The sequence below is a fragment of the Cynocephalus volans genome, chromosome 8 (genome assembly GCF_027409185.1).
Source record: "Cynocephalus volans isolate mCynVol1 chromosome 8, mCynVol1.pri, whole genome shotgun sequence".
In the NCBI taxonomy this organism is placed as follows: Eukaryota; Metazoa; Chordata; class Mammalia; order Dermoptera; family Cynocephalidae; genus Cynocephalus; species Cynocephalus volans.
In genome coordinates, this window is record NC_084467.1 from 42,543,965 (window position 1) to 42,561,008 (window position 17,044).

The 17,044-nt window shown below is 38.9% G+C and overlaps 1 protein-coding gene and 1 pseudogene across 1 annotated transcript in view; one reads left to right on the plus strand and one right to left on the minus strand.

Annotated features, from left to right (window-relative positions):
- The window catches only part of FAF1 (Fas associated factor 1), a 516,326-nt gene that overhangs the window by 478,109 nt on the left and 21,173 nt on the right, over positions 1-17,044 (minus strand). The window lies entirely within an intron of this gene.
- Positions 844-1,553, plus strand: LOC134383236 (complement component 1 Q subcomponent-binding protein, mitochondrial-like; annotated as a pseudogene).

The window sequence follows — 17,044 nt, forward strand, 5'->3', positions numbered from 1 at the left end:
CAACCAGACAAGTCACTACCGCAGACAGCACAGGAGGCAGCATGGTATACTAAAGTGTTATTTACAATGGGGTCTTCATCCCTCCTATATCTGATTTACCTGAGAGGCTTGTTAAAAATATAGGTTTTTAGACTCTGCCTCAGACTACTAAATCAGACTTTCTGGAAGCAGGGTTCTAGAATCTACATTTTACTAAGTATCCCAGGTGATTCTTACATTGATTAAAGTTTGAGAACCACAGGTACAGTGATAAGAGAGCCTTGCCTATCACCTGACTCCCAGCTAGGTATCCTCAGGTAAACCACCTTAATTCAGTATAAAAGTTTTGTTGTTAAAAATGATTACTGAATTATATTATTTTAAAGTTTACCAAGCTTAGTGTATTGTTCTTTTTAACATCATTAGTCTGGTTATAACAACCTACATAGATGTTTACACTGGCAATGTGTACGAAGAAAAATAAATCATGTCTCTACTACTTCTCAAAATAAGCTGCCATATTACTCTACACTGATGCAATCTACTCACATGTTTGTAATGCCTGTAAATGCCAAACAGTGCCACAGTGCAGGTACACACACATTTTGACAGACAGCAGTTTCATACTAGAAAATACTAGTCAATCACTGACCCAGTTTCAGTTTCTTAAATAACTTTCCTTAAGGGGGATGCCTTGACCTGGGTTGTCTTTCACATCCACACATGCTGCCGCCAGCTCCGCGAGGCTGCCTCTGATTCACTCTGTGCCCTGCTCCCTGGGCCACGCCATCCTCGGCCTTCACACCACCATGCCTGCCCCAACGCTCTGATAGCTGCTGCAGCTGGCGCCTGGCCCTTCAGGCTATGAGTGTGTGCTTGGGGTTGGCGAGGTGGCCCGGCCTCCTGTGGCCTCACAGACCCTGTGGCTGTGGCTGCAGCATGCTGCACACTGAAGGAGACAAAATTTTTGTTGAATTCCTGCGTGATGAGATTAAGAAGGAAAAGAAAATCCAGAAGCATAAGATGTCTGGAAGTTGGGAGCTGGAAATGAACGGGACAGAAGCTAAATTAGTGTGAAAAGTTGCTGGGGAAAAGATGACTGTCACTTTCAACATTAACAACATTAACAATAGCATCCCACCAACATTTGATGATGCCCTTCACAAGGGAAGAAGGTTGACGAACAGGAGCCTGAATTGTCATCAACTCCCAACTTTGCAGATGAAGTTATAAAAAATGATGGAAAGAAGACCCTTGTGCTGGACTGTCACTATCCAGAGGATGAGGCTGGACAAGAAGAGAAAGCTAAGAACGACATTTTCTCTATCAGGAAAGTTAGCTTTCAGTCTACCAGTGAATCTGAATGGAAGGACACAAACTCCACGTTCAGCACAGATTCCCTGGACTGGGCCTTCTATGACCACCTAATGGATTTCCTTGCAGACCAAGAGGTGGACAACGCTTTTGCAGATGAGTTGGTGAAGCTCAGCACAGCCCTGGAGCACCAGTAGCACATTAGTTTTCTTGAAGACCTCAAAATTTTGTCAAGAGCCAGTACAGCAGACAAACACTGAAAGCCTTGATTTTATGGCAGGCTTTAGCCAGTGAACAAAACCTATGTTAAAGTCAAACACATTTGTTTTGAAATGGTTATCGTCTTAATATTACAGAGAAAAATACGAAATTTAAATTACTCTTGCTGCACTCATTTGCTTCTTCTACACAAATCTATTCTAGATTTCTGTATAAAATAATGATGGACAATAAAATTGGTTTATCTCCTCAAAACAAAATAACTTTTCTTCACATGTTTTTCTTAAAACTTTACATTTTTTCTAAAAACAAACAAAAAACTTGAAATGTAGAAGCCACAGTAGAATTGAATTCTGATGACCTATTTTTCATACATTTCCTTCATATAAGTTGTACACACATTCAATTCGATTAACAGAAATGAATCAGCCACTGTTAGTAAATTGGGAGACTCAAGCCTTAAAAAGCCTTAAATATTTTGACACTGCATTTTAGGCACTTCTAGAAACACTTATAAAAATGCTTCTTTCACTTATTACAGCACTTATCACATAGTATCATAATTACCTGTTTATGTGCCTCTATTCCCCATTAGACTGTAAACTCCATGAGTGCAGTTATTATGACTATCATGGTCAGTGTTAAAACTCTGGCACATAAATTGCATGGCACATAGTAGATGGCTCAATTAACACTTGCTGAAAGGATAAATGGATGGATGAATTTTATATGAGTACATTTCTTCTACACTGCTCAGGTGTTGTAGACACATTAATTCATAGTCCTCTCATTACCCTTACAAGATAACGTAACACTGATGAGGAAACTTAAGCTTAAGGAGATCAAGTAGCATGTCCAAGTTGCTCAGCTACTCGGGGGCAGAACCAGAATCTGAATCTCACACCAAAACACCCAAGTGCTCAATCTTTCCACTTCAACCTTGCAAATTTCATCAAGGTGTTAACATCAAAAAAGGAAAAGAATCTGTAGCACAGTCTTGGGAAAGTTTGGGTTGTTCCCAAATTTCATCAAGAAGAGTAAACTATCAATCAGTAACAGGAGGTAAGTATCAATCAAAATAATCATAATAATATATGCCTTAAGTAAGTTTCTAAAAGTAGTCTCTTCATGTAATACACTAAAAGAAGAATCAGAGAGTAAGAATTTGTCTATTACTGTCCAAGAGTTACTATAAAGATATCTTAAAGATACTAAAAGATAGTAGTGATGGAACTGATGGCATGAATATCCAAACAGGAATAATTCCCTATTTACCACAGCCTGAGCAAACCATCCCCTAAACAAATCCAGATATTTATTCTGCTTCCATGCTTACCCATCCATGTTCTTGTAACAAAACTGGTTTCCTAAGGATCATAATACCAGGAAGAAGATGATTTGAATAATGATTACAAGTGTCACGATCAATGTAAAATGAATAGTGATTACAAGTGTTGTGATCAATGTAAAATTGTCTATCCCTTTATAAATTAATATTCTTGTTAACATATCAGTCTCCTGTGAATCTGTTACTCTGAATCCATTTCCCAGAACATTATCACTGATGGATAACAGATAAAAATCAAATATTTAAGTCTGCAAAGCAAAGGACCAGACCATGGACTCCTGATGAGTCATCTAATCTCTCTCATTATATAAGCCACATTTCACAGAAATGTCAGAACCTGATATTAACAACTATGATTCAATCCTAGCAGCGTTTAAAGTTAGATCTTCTCCTTAATTTGGACTTCCGATCAAGACTGCGGAATAGAGAGTACCCAGTGTCACCCTCTCCCACAATCAACCAATTTACAACTATTAAAAAGCAACAATTGCCAAGCTGGGGCCACTAGAGCTCAGAGGAAGAGAAGAAGAGACCTACGGAGTTTATGAAGACAGGAGAAGCCACGATGAGAGAAAGAAAGGATCACTCGGACTGTTTCGAGCCCTGACCACTTCAAGTCTGGCCTTGATGAACACAAAGAGCAAGAGGTGGCAAAAGCTGCTGCTGTGCCCTTTGTACGAAGTTGCTTGGAGGCTGCAGGGGAGAAGAGGGCCTTGGTGGCCCCCAGGCCAGCAAGACCACTAACAGGGTTCCCACGGACTCACATAGAAGCAAGGGGCCACAGACAGCTGAAAAAAGGAGCTGCTCAGAGGCCAGTGAGTCATTGTAAGGGATTGGTACATGACCCATCCCATGGGAAGTGTTTAGAGTACGGTGGGGTGGGGGAGATGGGCCAACCAGGGGAACATTGAGGCACAGCATGGACAGCTGATCTGCCCTCCAATCAGCACAGGACCACTCAGTGGAGACTTGTCAGGAATATAGAACTGCAGGATATAAAGTTTGCTGAAAACACTCAGACCCCGACCAGGGTTTCCACACAACCCAGGTGTACCAGACCTCACAGGACCCAGAAGTGCTTACAAGGTCAACAATTAAAAGCTGACCTGCACAAAAAGCCTTCCCCAGAGAATCAGCAGCAAAGCAGCAATTTAGCTCAACTATAGGGCTCAAGTGCTGGTTCCCATAGGAAGTTCTCCATTTTAGAAGTAACCAAAGGACAACAAATTAGTTCCAGTGCAGAGTTTAAGTGGTGGGAATAGCAAATAATACAACACAAAACTAAAAGAAAAAACAAAAAACCCACATATCAGAGAGAAAGTTCTGATATTAACCAGTAAAGGTCTAATACCACCAAAAAACACCTATAAAACCTAGAAGGACCAGAAGTCCCCCAGGCTCCCAAGACGGAGTTGGGGGAGGGCCAGGAGCCTCAGCCATGCCACCCCAACATCCGCATCCAACCCAGCAACAACCACCAAGCTGCCACTGGAAGCAACCCAGGCTCCTGAGCTGAGGTGGTGGGGGACCAAGGGCCTTAGCCACCTACCACCCCCCCACACACACATATCCAGCCCAGCAACAACCACAGAGCTGCCAGCAGAAGCACCCCAGGCTCCCGAGATGGGTGGGGGTTGCCAAGGGCCTCAGCCACACACCCCCGACATCTGCATCCAGCCCAGCAATGACCACCAAGCCACCACTGGAAGCTCCTAGTGCTCCCCTGCTAGAATGAGGGGGTTGCCACAGGCCTCAACCACAACTCCCCTCTCCTCCTCCCACCCTATTCTCCTCCTCTTTTCCCTCTCCCTCCCCCCCAACTGCTTCACAACATCTTAGAATGTTAAAAAATAAGAAATAAATTTCTAAAAAATTAATTAATTAAATAAATAAATAAAGTTAGATCTTTTTCTCCATTCAATTTCAAATACAACAAAGAGGGAATTTTGCTTATAATACCACAGGCATGTAAATAAGTACACAAAATCATATAGGTCAATAAAAAGCTTTTTTTAACATAAGCTAGATTTTCCCTTAAATAAGCATATGATAACAGAATGAAATCAATGCCACTCTCTAATTGTCCAACATCAATTCTTAATTCTTCATGCTTAGCCCAGCAGCAAATTGCCTTTCTAAAACTACTGTAATTAGTGCATCAAAACAAAAAATCTGAGAGACATACTTTACACTTAATCATATTCCATTTTGAGATGTGACAGAGAAAAAGCCAAAAGATGACTGAGATTTTAAGCCTTTGGGGCTTAAAGTCTCTCATATATGAAGCAGCTGAAAAACTTCTTTTTCTGTTCTCTTCTGAGTGATTGCAACAGTCGCTTTACATTTAATTCTATTCTGCCTTATACTATTATTTGTCTCATAATGTTATTTAACTTCTTAGTTGTCTATTTCTGATCCCTCCTAAATAACTAAAAAAGCAAGAGAAAGGACAAGATGCTATACGTATTATATTCCTTCTATTGTACTACCAAATCGATGTCCAAATAGTCATCCTAGACTCCTCCTTCCCTCTCATTCCCTAGATCCAAATAAATCACTATCAATATATTCACCCACTTTTTTCATATCCCTGTTTTCACCACCCTAGACCAAGCACATTTCTCTTTATCACTGGACTTCTGCAATAGTCTCCTAAATAGCCTTCCTACATAAATTATGAACCCTCTCCAGTCAGTTCTCCACATTGCAAATAAAGTTTTTAAACATATCTGGACTTCCAGTTTTAGACTGACTTGGGAAAACACTTCTGCCTTCTTCTACTCTTCTTTTTAATCACTCAAAACCAAGAACAAATTACTAAATCACAAACTGTGTCTTTAATGTAACAGAAGATATCTATATCCCTGAACCACATATGCAATAAGAAATGGTCTATTACTTAGAGTGAAAGAAGATCAAACCAACTGCCTGCAGAGATGACTTATGAGAAATTAGCTGATTTGTCCTGCAGAAGGGCTCAGGAATGGGATATACACAGGTACCACAGGAGGTGAGGCAAAGGGCTAAAAGCTAAGGGAATTTGTTAAAGTCTGCAAGAAGTTAGATCTCCCAGTTCCCAAACTCCATCTTCACACAGTGAAGTGACCGACTCTCTCTTTCACCTCCTTGAGAGAAAAGAGGTATATTCTCTAGAGATATTGAAACAGAAATATTTCAGACTCATGGAAACCAGGCCCAGAAGAGGACAAGGGTGAACTGTTGGACTGAAAATAAGGCTAAGTAAAAATCTGCATTCTGAAAGGTGAGATCCACAGTCCCTATCCCCAACCAACACTAGAACACTGGCAGAAAAGCTTACACCCACCCATCAGGCAGGAACCTAAAGAATCCTTTTTTTCCTCCCTAGAACCTGAATGGCTTTCAGAGAAAATAACTTCATGCACTAACACCTGGGTGTCCGCCAAGAAAAATCAAGTCAAACTACTTTAGAGAGAATAAATCCCTGTGTTTCATAATCCCAGCCTATGCCGTAAGAGCTTCAAGTAGTTTTTCAGAACACACTCTTGAGGTGTGAATAGATAATAAAGGACCACCACACATTTGAGGAAAGCTTCTCATGTGAAAGAGATAAAAACAAACAAAAGGAGGTTAGAAGGCAGGACAGGCACCTTGCTAATTCTTATACCTACTATCTCACTCAATCTTGATAACACTGTATAACATATTATTATCCCTAACTTATATATGAGGAAACAACTCAGGTTGAGTAAATTATTCAAACAGCTAGTAAGCCATAAAGACAGGCTAGGAATCCATGGCTATCCAATTCCAAAACCTGGGCTATTAACGATAAGATATGCATTCTATCATTTCCTTTAGAGCTTACCTTCACAACTAGTACATAACTCATACAAACTCCTCAATTTCATAATAATGATGCCTCTTGCTTGTGACACACCCCTCTTCCTAATTTGCAAGTTGAAAGGTACTGTCTCAGAGTTCTAGAGCCCGAATTCTTCAGACACTGTGTAAAATGGTCTCCTCTAAATGTAGAAGCAAGAGTCTCAAACTCTTCAGACCATAATAGATACTTTCCCATATGACAAACTTCCTGACAAGTTGCTAAGGACTTGACAAATGAAAGGAGAGACTTTCCAAGTCACAGATTGGAAAGAGAATGGAAGCCTCCATATTACTTCCCCTAGAAGACTTAGGGAAACCTATTGAAATGAAGTTTCAATGATCAAACACTATTAAGAATAACAAGTATTAACAAGAAAAGAATTAATGCCAATAAGTAAGAAAAGACAGTATCTATCCTATCTATCCATGGTTTAAAGCTAGAAGCAAAAGAGAGAGAGAAACATAAACTGACAAATCAAAGGAAATTAAAAAGTAAAAAGAAATGATCCAAACCTCAGCTTTAACTTTTATTCATACAAGTCCCAAATGGCATTAAAAGAAAGTTTCTGCAGATGTATTATGTGATAACTACAATGTCTTAAATCTATAAGCATAAGAGAATCAGCTATTACCATAATTAACAAAAAGAGAAGAGATTAAGGAAGAAAGAACAGTGGAAGACAATAGCTCAGGCTTGGGCAAAGAGGAAAATTTAAAATCCAAACTATGGGGGAAAAAAGTATTCCCATCAATAAGATGTTCAAAAGTTTCTGCTTCCAGGTGGGATGGAAGTAGCCTGGAGACCAACTGTCTCACTAAGAAGAAATAGAAATGCTGGAAAAAATACTGTCAGAATCTATTTCAAGGCTGTGAAGAGCTTCTTCACAGGCACCAACAAGAACAGGATGGCTTAAGATTCTGCAATGGGGAGAACCTCAAAGAGGTAAGTAGACTTCTGCCGGGGATATTTTCAATTCTGAGCAAGAACCTGAAAATAGGCTTCGTATCCCCAGAGCCAACAAATAAGAACAGCAGAGAGGTTTCCCTGGCAATTTGGGGGCCTCAAACATAATCTCAGCTTTCTGTCAAGTAACATTTACTAAATTCTAGGTATCCACAGGTAAGAAAGCTATATACCTTAGTAAAAAGACTCTAAAAGGGCTTGCCGATTAGCTCACTTGGGAGTGTGTGGTGCTGTTAACACCAAGACCAAGGGCTCAGATCCCAGTACCAGCCGACTACCAAAAAGAAAAAAAAAAAGCCTCTAAAAAAATAGAGCATAGTTTTTGGCAACTTTACAAAAAAAAAATAACACTTCAGGATTAGTCAGGGTTAAGACCTAAGACAACACACTAGGATCTACGGCAAAATAAAAAGATAAGAATTCTGGTCTGATTTCTGATGTCACCAAGATGGCAGAAACAGACAACCCCCGAGCATCATTCCCTGCCACAAGAGATCCAGTTGGAGCTATTAAAACACAAAAACTGTCATCCTGGAACTTGGAGGAAAAGGAGAGACCCACTGAGTCCATGAAAGCATGGAAAGTCACAGCAAGCAGGAAGAGGGATCAACCCTACCAGACCAAGCCATAGATGCCCCCCAAGCTGTCGCAGCACGGCAAATGGAGCAGCTACCAGCACATGGAGCAGCTACTTGAAGACATCAAAGCTACAGCAGTGCCCTTTGCATGAAATTACTTGGAGTCTTCAGGGGGAAAGAATGCCATTACCATTGGCAAAAAAAAAAATCACTTTGGAGTGCACTATCTAATTTCCCAGGACAGCAAAGCCGGTCACAAGCTTCCCTTGCACCCACACAGGAGGGAGAGGCCACAGTTGATGGGAGAAAGGAATCACCCAGAAGTCAATGAGCCTTCATGGGGGACTTGTGCAGGGCCTGCCCCACAGAAAAGTTTGTGGTGGGGGATGATGGGGCTGATCCACTAGGGGTGTATTAAAGAGCACCACAGGCAGCTGATCTGCTTTCTGATCAGCACATGTACCACACAGTGGAGACCAGTCACTGAGATGAGCTGCAGGGGACACAGTTTGCATTTTAGCCCTAGGCCAGAATTTCCACACAGCCCAGTTGTATTTGTGCTGACCCCCACATGACCCAGAAGTGACTAAAAGACTGACAATTAAAATTCATTCTGCATGAAAAGTTTTTCCCAGCCTGAGAAACAACAGCAAGGCAGCAATTTAGCTCAGGCACAGAGTTTAAGTTCTGTTCCCCACAGGAAGTTTCCCCCATCAGGGAATTAACCACAGCACAGCAAATTAGTTCCATGAAGGGTTTAAGTGGTGGCAGTTGCACCAGCCAACCACCAAAAAAAAAAAAAAAAAAAAGTGTGGTAGCAGTTGCCATTAATCCACAGAATGTAAAAAAACACAGACAAAGTTCTGATATTGAGAAGTAAAGATATAATACCACCAAAGAACACTATAAGAACTGGAAGAGGAGTCATCTCCTCAAATGTGCAGTCATTAATGTAAAGACACAAAAATCAAGAAAGAACATAGAAATATGGCACCACCAAAAGAAACCAACAAAGCACCAGCAATGGATCCAGAAGAGCAGCAAATTTATGAAATGCCTGACAGAGAATTCAGAATAATCCTCTCAAAGATGTTTAGAGTCACAAGAAAATACAGATAGAAAATTAAATGACATTTGGAAAACAATCCAGGAGCAGAATGAGAAATCTGACAAAGAGAATTTAAAATATATATATATATATATATAGTAATTTTAGAAATAAAGAATATGTTTCTGAACTGCAAAACATTATAGAAAGCAGACTTAATACAGCAGACTTAATCAAACAGAGGAAAGAATCAGTGAGCTCAAAGAGAACATATGAAATTATCCAATCAGAGGAGCAAAAAAAAAAAGAAAAAATAATAAGAGAAAAATGAAACAGAATTGTAGCAATTATGGGACTCCTTCCAGCAAAATAACCTCTGCATAACTGGCATACCCCAAGGAGAAGAAAAAGGAAGAGACCTAGAAAGCATATTTAAGGAAATAATAGCTGAAAATTTCCAAAGTATAAAGATGTCAGCATCCAGGTACAGGAAGCTCAGAGGTCACCAATCAAATTCAATCCAAAGAGGAACACCCCAAGGCACATCATAATCAAATTATCAAAAACAAAATACAAAGAAAGAATATTGAAAGCAGCAACCCCCTCCCCAAAAAAAAAACCAAAACAAAACAAAACACATAACATTCAATGGAGCCTCAGTGCAGCTCTCAGCATATTTCTCAGTAGAAACAGTACAGGCCAGGAGAGAGTGGGATGATATATTCAAAGTGCTGAGGGAAAAAGACTGACAGCCAAGAATTCTCTATTCTGGAAAACTAATCTTCAAATATGAAGAAGAAACAGTCTTTCCCAGACAGACAAAAGCTAAGGTAATTCATCAACATTAGACCTGCCTTAAAAAAATGCTAAAGAAAGTTCCTCAATCTGAATGAAGATGACACTAAAGTATAACAAGAAAAAGTTTGAAAACATAAGCCTCACTAATAAAATAAGTACACTGGCAATCTCAGAATACTCCAATGTTGTAAGGTTGGTGAATAAATCACTCATAGCTCTACTATGAAGACTAAAGCACAAACCCAACGAGATAACAAATCCAACAACCATTTAAGAAATAGGCAATATTAAAAGATGTAACTTGAAACAAAATATCAACAAGTGGGGGGAAGCAGCATCAAAGAGTTGGCTTTGGTTTTTTTCTTTTTTCTTAGATTTCAGAGTTAAGCTGTTATTAGTTTAAAATAATCTGTTATTAGTACAATATGTTTTACAACATATTAGTATAACATGTAAGTGTCATAGAAACATCACACAAAAATCTATAACAGAAATACTGAAAATAGTGAGAAATCAAAATATACTAGTAGAAAAAAACCACCTGATCACAAAGGAAGAAAGTAAGACCAGAAAACAGGAAGAAAAAAAAAAAAAAGGATCTACAAAACAACCAGAATAAAAAGTAAGAAGATGGCAGTAACAAGTCCCTATATATTAATGATAACTCTAAATGTAAATGAATATTTTAAATGCCCCAATTAAAAGACACAGAGTGGCTGAATTTTTTATGGAACAAGAACCAACAATGTGCTGCCTACAAGAAACTCATTTCACCTATAAGGACAAACACTGACTGAAAGTGAAGGGATGGAAAAAGATATTTCACGCAAACAGAAATTTTAAAAAAGCAGAAATAGCTATACTTATATCAGATAAAATAGACTTCAAACAAATAAAAGCAAAAAAAAAAAAAAAAGATAAGGAAGGTCATTATATAATAATAAAGGCATCAGTTCAACAAGAGGATATGACAATTCTATGTTTGCACCCAACACCAGAGAACTCAGGTATATAAAGCAAATACTACTAGACCCAATGGCAGAAATAGACTCCAACACAATAATAGTTGGGAACTTTAATACTCCACTTTCAGCAAGGACAGATCATCTAGACAGGAAATTAAGGAAGAAACATCAGAGTTAATCTCCACTGTAGACTGATTAGACCTAAAGGATATTTATAGAACATTTCCTCCAATATCTGTAGAATACACATTTTTCTCAGCAGCGCATGAAACATTCTCTAGAATAGATCATATGTTAGGTCACAAAACAAGTCTCAACAAATTTTAGAAAACTGAAATCATATCAATTATCTTGTCCAACCACAACAGAATGAAACTAGAAATCAATAACAGAAGGAACACTGGAAACTAAAAATACATAGAAATGAAACAACATGCAGAATTTGGAAGGTGTAAGAAAAGTACAGGCATACTGCTCTCAAAAAGTCTAAGTACAGCACCAAATACTACTGCAGCTCACATAAATTGTCACTGATCAGCTGGCTCAGCACACTGACATGGGGCAGGAGATTAATTAGTCCACAATCCCTCCAGATCCAGAACAATTTTCCTTAGGAACATAAATGCAAAAATCCTTAATAAAATACTAGAAAATCAAATCCAGGAATATATAAAAAGGATAACAAATCATGACAAATTCAAGTTTCTCCCAGCAATGCAAAGTTGTTTTAACATTCAAAATCAGTGTAATTTACCTTATTAATAGAACAAGGGACAAAATCCATATCATCATCTCAGTAAAAGAAAAAAGGTATTCAACAAAATTCAACATACATTCATATAAAAACTTTTGGCAAACCAGGAATAGAGGCAACTATCTCAACCTGATGGATTTAATTCTTTAGAATAAAAGTATTATCCTTTAGAAAAAAAAAAACTGGTCAGGTGTTCTGACTTTAAAAACTGTGAAGGCCACCAAAGTAAGTCATTTTTTTCCTTTGATCAAAACAAGGAATGCTTAATTAACATCATTATTAGTAAATAATGTTCTCAATAATATTCTCACAGAACATCCAATAGTATCTAATAAAGCTTTAGTATTAAAACAGAAAGAAGTTCTTCATGATTCATGCAATTTATATACAGGAAAGCAGAGGGGTAGGCTCAAAAAAGTGCTATTTCAAGTTCTGACTTGAGTAATAGTATATACATACATTTTATCCTGGACATTAAAAAAAAGAAACTTGAGCAAGAAATATGCATGTTTTATGAGTGTATGTGAACTAAAACATTTATTGGGTTGATAAAATTATATTAATATCCCTCCCAAAAGAGAAAAATTTTGGTAAAATTTACACACTGTTTATAGTACATCTTTCGACAACAAAAGCTGGAGAACAGATTTATTATAAGAGCTTACATTATCCTTTCTATCCACAAGAGGGAGCAAACATTTAACACATCTTGGGAATTTCTTCAAACTAGTTTTCACACAAGACTTTCAGGGGACAATAACTGGAAAAAATAATAATAAAAGTACCAAAGAGTATTTAATGAGTGGTTACCATGTGCCAGACACAATGCTAGGGTCTGGAAATACAGTGTGTAAAAGATATAGCTCCCACCCTCGGGTTTCAAAGCACTTCAGGCAACAAAATACATCTAAAGATTTATAAGATACTTTAAATAAACACAAACAAACCATACTTAGCTTTTTCATAACACTACTATAAACTATAGTTTATAAATATTCAGTCTGACCAGAAACTATAAATATGGTGCAACTTACAGTCTACAACTCAAAGAGGCAAATAACGTGTATTAGGCAATTTATTACATAAAAAATTCACAGTAGGCTCTAAGATGCCAATTTCTTTTTTCAAAGTGAACTGCAATGATCTAAGCCACTCATATTTTTCATTTAGCTTAACCAAATTGTTAACGAATTAACATTTACCTAGCAGAATCTAGGGCTATAGTTAACAAAGCATTTCAGAAGAGGAATATCTTTGAAATGTACTGATGAGTAGCAAAATCATAATGCCAACATGGAAAATTCTCAATTGCAGCCTATTAATGACATTTGAATACAGCTGCTTTTATGACTTAAAGAAGAATGGATTCCAAAAGGACATGATGAACTAGGTAGATGACCTCAAGAAGACTCGTTTATATAGAAGCAAAGCATGGGGTACGGTAATATTCAGGAAGGTAAATTGGCAGGAAACAATGTGTAGTGAAAAAAATCAAGTCTGAATCAAAGCAAAACTGGCTTCAGATCTAAGCTTTGCCACTTAACTAGTCCTGCGACCTCAGAAAAATTAAGTTCTCTAAGACTCAGTATTCTCACTTATACAACTGAAATAACAATCATCTTGGCAAAGCCATTGGCAAGGGTTAACAACAATGCAGGTAAAATGCCAAACATAATAGCTCAAATATTAACTGCATTTTACAGATGAGAAAACTAATGAAGGCCACATGACTTAGGGTTAAAAAACAAAAATATTTAGACGGCAGAACTACTTTATGTCTGGTAATTCTCCTTATCTTGAAGTCTATTTGGTTATATTAATTAATTACCCCAGCTTTATTATTAGTATCTACATAACATATCCTCTTCTGTAGTGAATTAAAATATGTCCCCCCAAAACTCATTGAAGCTTGAATTGTGTCCCCCAAGTTTTATGTATTAGTCTCCACTGTAACTGTTAGGAGGGTGGGAATTCCTATTATGGTAATTGAAAGATGGAGCCTTGAACAGGTGATTGGATTGTAGGACCATACAGTAGTGAATGGATTAAAAATAGTGGTCATGAGGGCCAAGCCCGTGGCGCACTTGGTAGAGTGCTGCGCTGGGAGCGCGGCGACTCTCCCGCCGCGGGTTCGGATCCCATATAGGAATGACCAGTGCGCTCACTGGCTGAGTGCTGGTCACGAAAAAGACAAAAAAAAAAAAAAAATAGTGGTCATGAGAGTGGTTTGGAGGGCTTTAAAAGGAGAGTAAATGAGGAGGTTGTCCTCTGGCTCTCTTTCTGCTCTCTCTGCTTCCACCGTCTCGCAATGTGAGACTCCTGGGTCACTGTCACCACCACCAAGACCCTCACCAGATGGACTTTGGATTTCCCAGCCTCAGAAACTGTAAGCAATAAATTTCTTTTTTCTTTATAAATCACCCAGTTCATGTATTTTGTTATAAGCAACAGAAACGGACTAATACAGAAAATTGGTACCAGAGAAGTGGGGTGTTGCTTATAACAAATACTTGAAAATGTGGAAGAGGCTTTGGAATTGGGTGTTAGGCAAAGGTTGGAGGAATTTGGAGGATTCAAGAAGACAAAAAGATGAGGGAAAGTTTGGAATGTCTTAGAGACTGGTTACATGATGACGAGCAGAATGCTGATAGAAATATGGACTATAAAGACCATTCTAACAAGTTCTCAGATAGAAATAAGGAGGAGTTTTTCAGAAACTGGGTCAAAGATTAACCTTGCTATGAACTGGCAAGGAACTTGGCTACATTGTGTTCATGCCCTAGGACTTTGTGGAGGTTGGTACTTAGGAGTTGTGAACCAGAGTATCTGGCAGAAGAAATTTCTAAGCAGCAAAACATTCAGGAAGCTGCATGGTTACTTCTAACAGCCTACTCTTACGGCAGCAAAGGCATGACACAAATCTGGAATTTAAAAAGGAAGCGGAGCATAAAAATTTGTAAAATTTGTAGCCTGGCCATGTGGTAGAGAAGCAGAGAATTTTCAGAAGAAAAATCCATTGGTACTAAGAAGATTAGTACAAAGGAAAGGGATTATCAGGAGAAGGGGTAAAAGGGCCCTGAAGGCATTGCAGAAGCCTCTGGGGCCAATCCTTCCATTTCAGGCACAAAGGCCTAGAGAAACAAAATGGTCTTAGGGAACAGGACGGAGGCACCCTCTGTGGGTTCGCTGCTCAGGGCTACCTTAGGAAGCTACTTCCAGCACCAGCACCCCAGCTGCTTTGTCTGCTCTAGCCGTGACTAAATCAGCCCCAGTTGTGGCTGGACCCACAGCTTTAGAAAATAGAATCCGGAAGTCTTGGTGGCATCCAGGTGGTGTTGGGTCTGCAGGTTCACAGAATGCCAGAGCTGGGAAGGCTTGGGAGCTTCCACCCAGATTTCAAAGGATGTATGCAAAAGTCTGGGGGCCCAGGAAAAGTTCTGTCACAGGGGCGGATTCACTGCATAAGAGTCTTTTCTAGAGCAATGCCGAGTGGAAACGTGAGGTAGGAGTTGCAGCAGAGAAACCCCATTAGTGCCATGCCTAGTGAAACCGTGACAGCGGTACTGCCATGGAGACCCCAGAATTGTGGAGCTACGAGCACACAGTGCCAGCCTGTGAGAGGTGAAGCATTGCCTGAGACAGGAAAGCCATAGAAATGGAGCTGCCCAAGGACTTGGGGACCCAACCCCCACACCAGTGTTCAGAGGACATAGAACATGGAGTGAAGGTATGTGATTTGCCAGTTTTAAGATTTCACACCTGCCCTGCTGGGTTTCGGACTTGTTTGGGACCTGTTATCCCTTTCTTTGGGGTTATTTCTCTTTTTGAATGGAAATATGTACTCTATGTTTGTTCCACCATTGTATCTTGGAAGTAGATAATGTGTTTTGATTTCACAGATGGGACTTTGAACTTTGGACTTTTGAGTTGAAACAAGTTAAGACTCTGGGGCTGAAATGAATGTATGTGCATGTGAAAGGACATGAGTTTTGGGGGTGCAGGGGCAGAACACAGTGGATTGAATTATGTCCCCCCCAAAATCACTGAAGCTTGAATTGTTTCCCCCAAGTTTTATGTATTAGAAACAGCCCCCACTGTGACTCTTAAGAGGGTGGGAAATCCTATTACGGTAATTGAAAGGTGGAGCCTTGAACAGGTGATTGGATTGTAGGACCGTGGTAGTGAATGGATTAATATTGGTGGTCAGGGGTGTGGTTTGGAAAGCTCTTAAAGAAGACAGGAGAGTCTTGCTCTCTCTGCTCTGCCATTTTCACAATGTGATACCCTGCCATCACTGTCACCACCACCAAAACTTTCACTGGCTTTGTACCCTGGACTTTGAACTTCTTAGCCACAGAAACTGTAAGCAATAAATTTCGTTTTTCTTTATAAACCGCCCAGTTTCGGGTATTTCGTTATAAGCAACAGAAACCGACTAATACATCTTCCATCCTTCTATTTCCAAAATCTAACAAGGTCTGTATATTTCAAATACATCTCTTATAAACAGTATACAGCAGTCTTTCATTTACATTCAAACTGACAATCTTTTGATTACTGTTTTGCCTATTTACATTTAATATAACTACTGATATGGCTGAGTTTAAGTCTACCACCTAGTTTTTTTTATTTTCAATCTATCCCAATTGTTTTTCTTGTTACTCTTCCTTATTTGCATTCTTTAGGGTTGAGCATATTTTTAGCATTCCATTTTATTTTCTCTACTGACTTTTTAACTATACTTCTTCTATTTATTAGTAGTTGTTCTAGAAATTACAATATGCATCCATAATTTATCAGTTTACCTTGAATTAATATTATTACGTCCCATATAAAGAACCTTGCAAAGAAGTCCACTGCCTTCTTTTTTCTGCTACTGCTGTCACGTATTTTATTTCTACATAATATAGTTTTTTAAAACTTGCCCACATATATGCCATTTTCAGTGCTCTTTATTTCTTCCATATATCCACATTTCCATCTGATACCATTTCTCTACAACCTAACCTGGCATTTCTTTTTTTTTTTTTTTTGTCGTTTTTTTCGTGACCGGCACTCAGCCAGTGAGTGCACTGGTCATTCCTATATAGGATCCGAACCCGCGGCGGGAGCGTCGCCGCGCTCCCAGTGCAGCACTCTACCGAGTGCACCACGGGCTCGGCCCTGGCATTTCTTAAAATACACAGGTTTGCTGGTAACAAATTCTCTCAGAT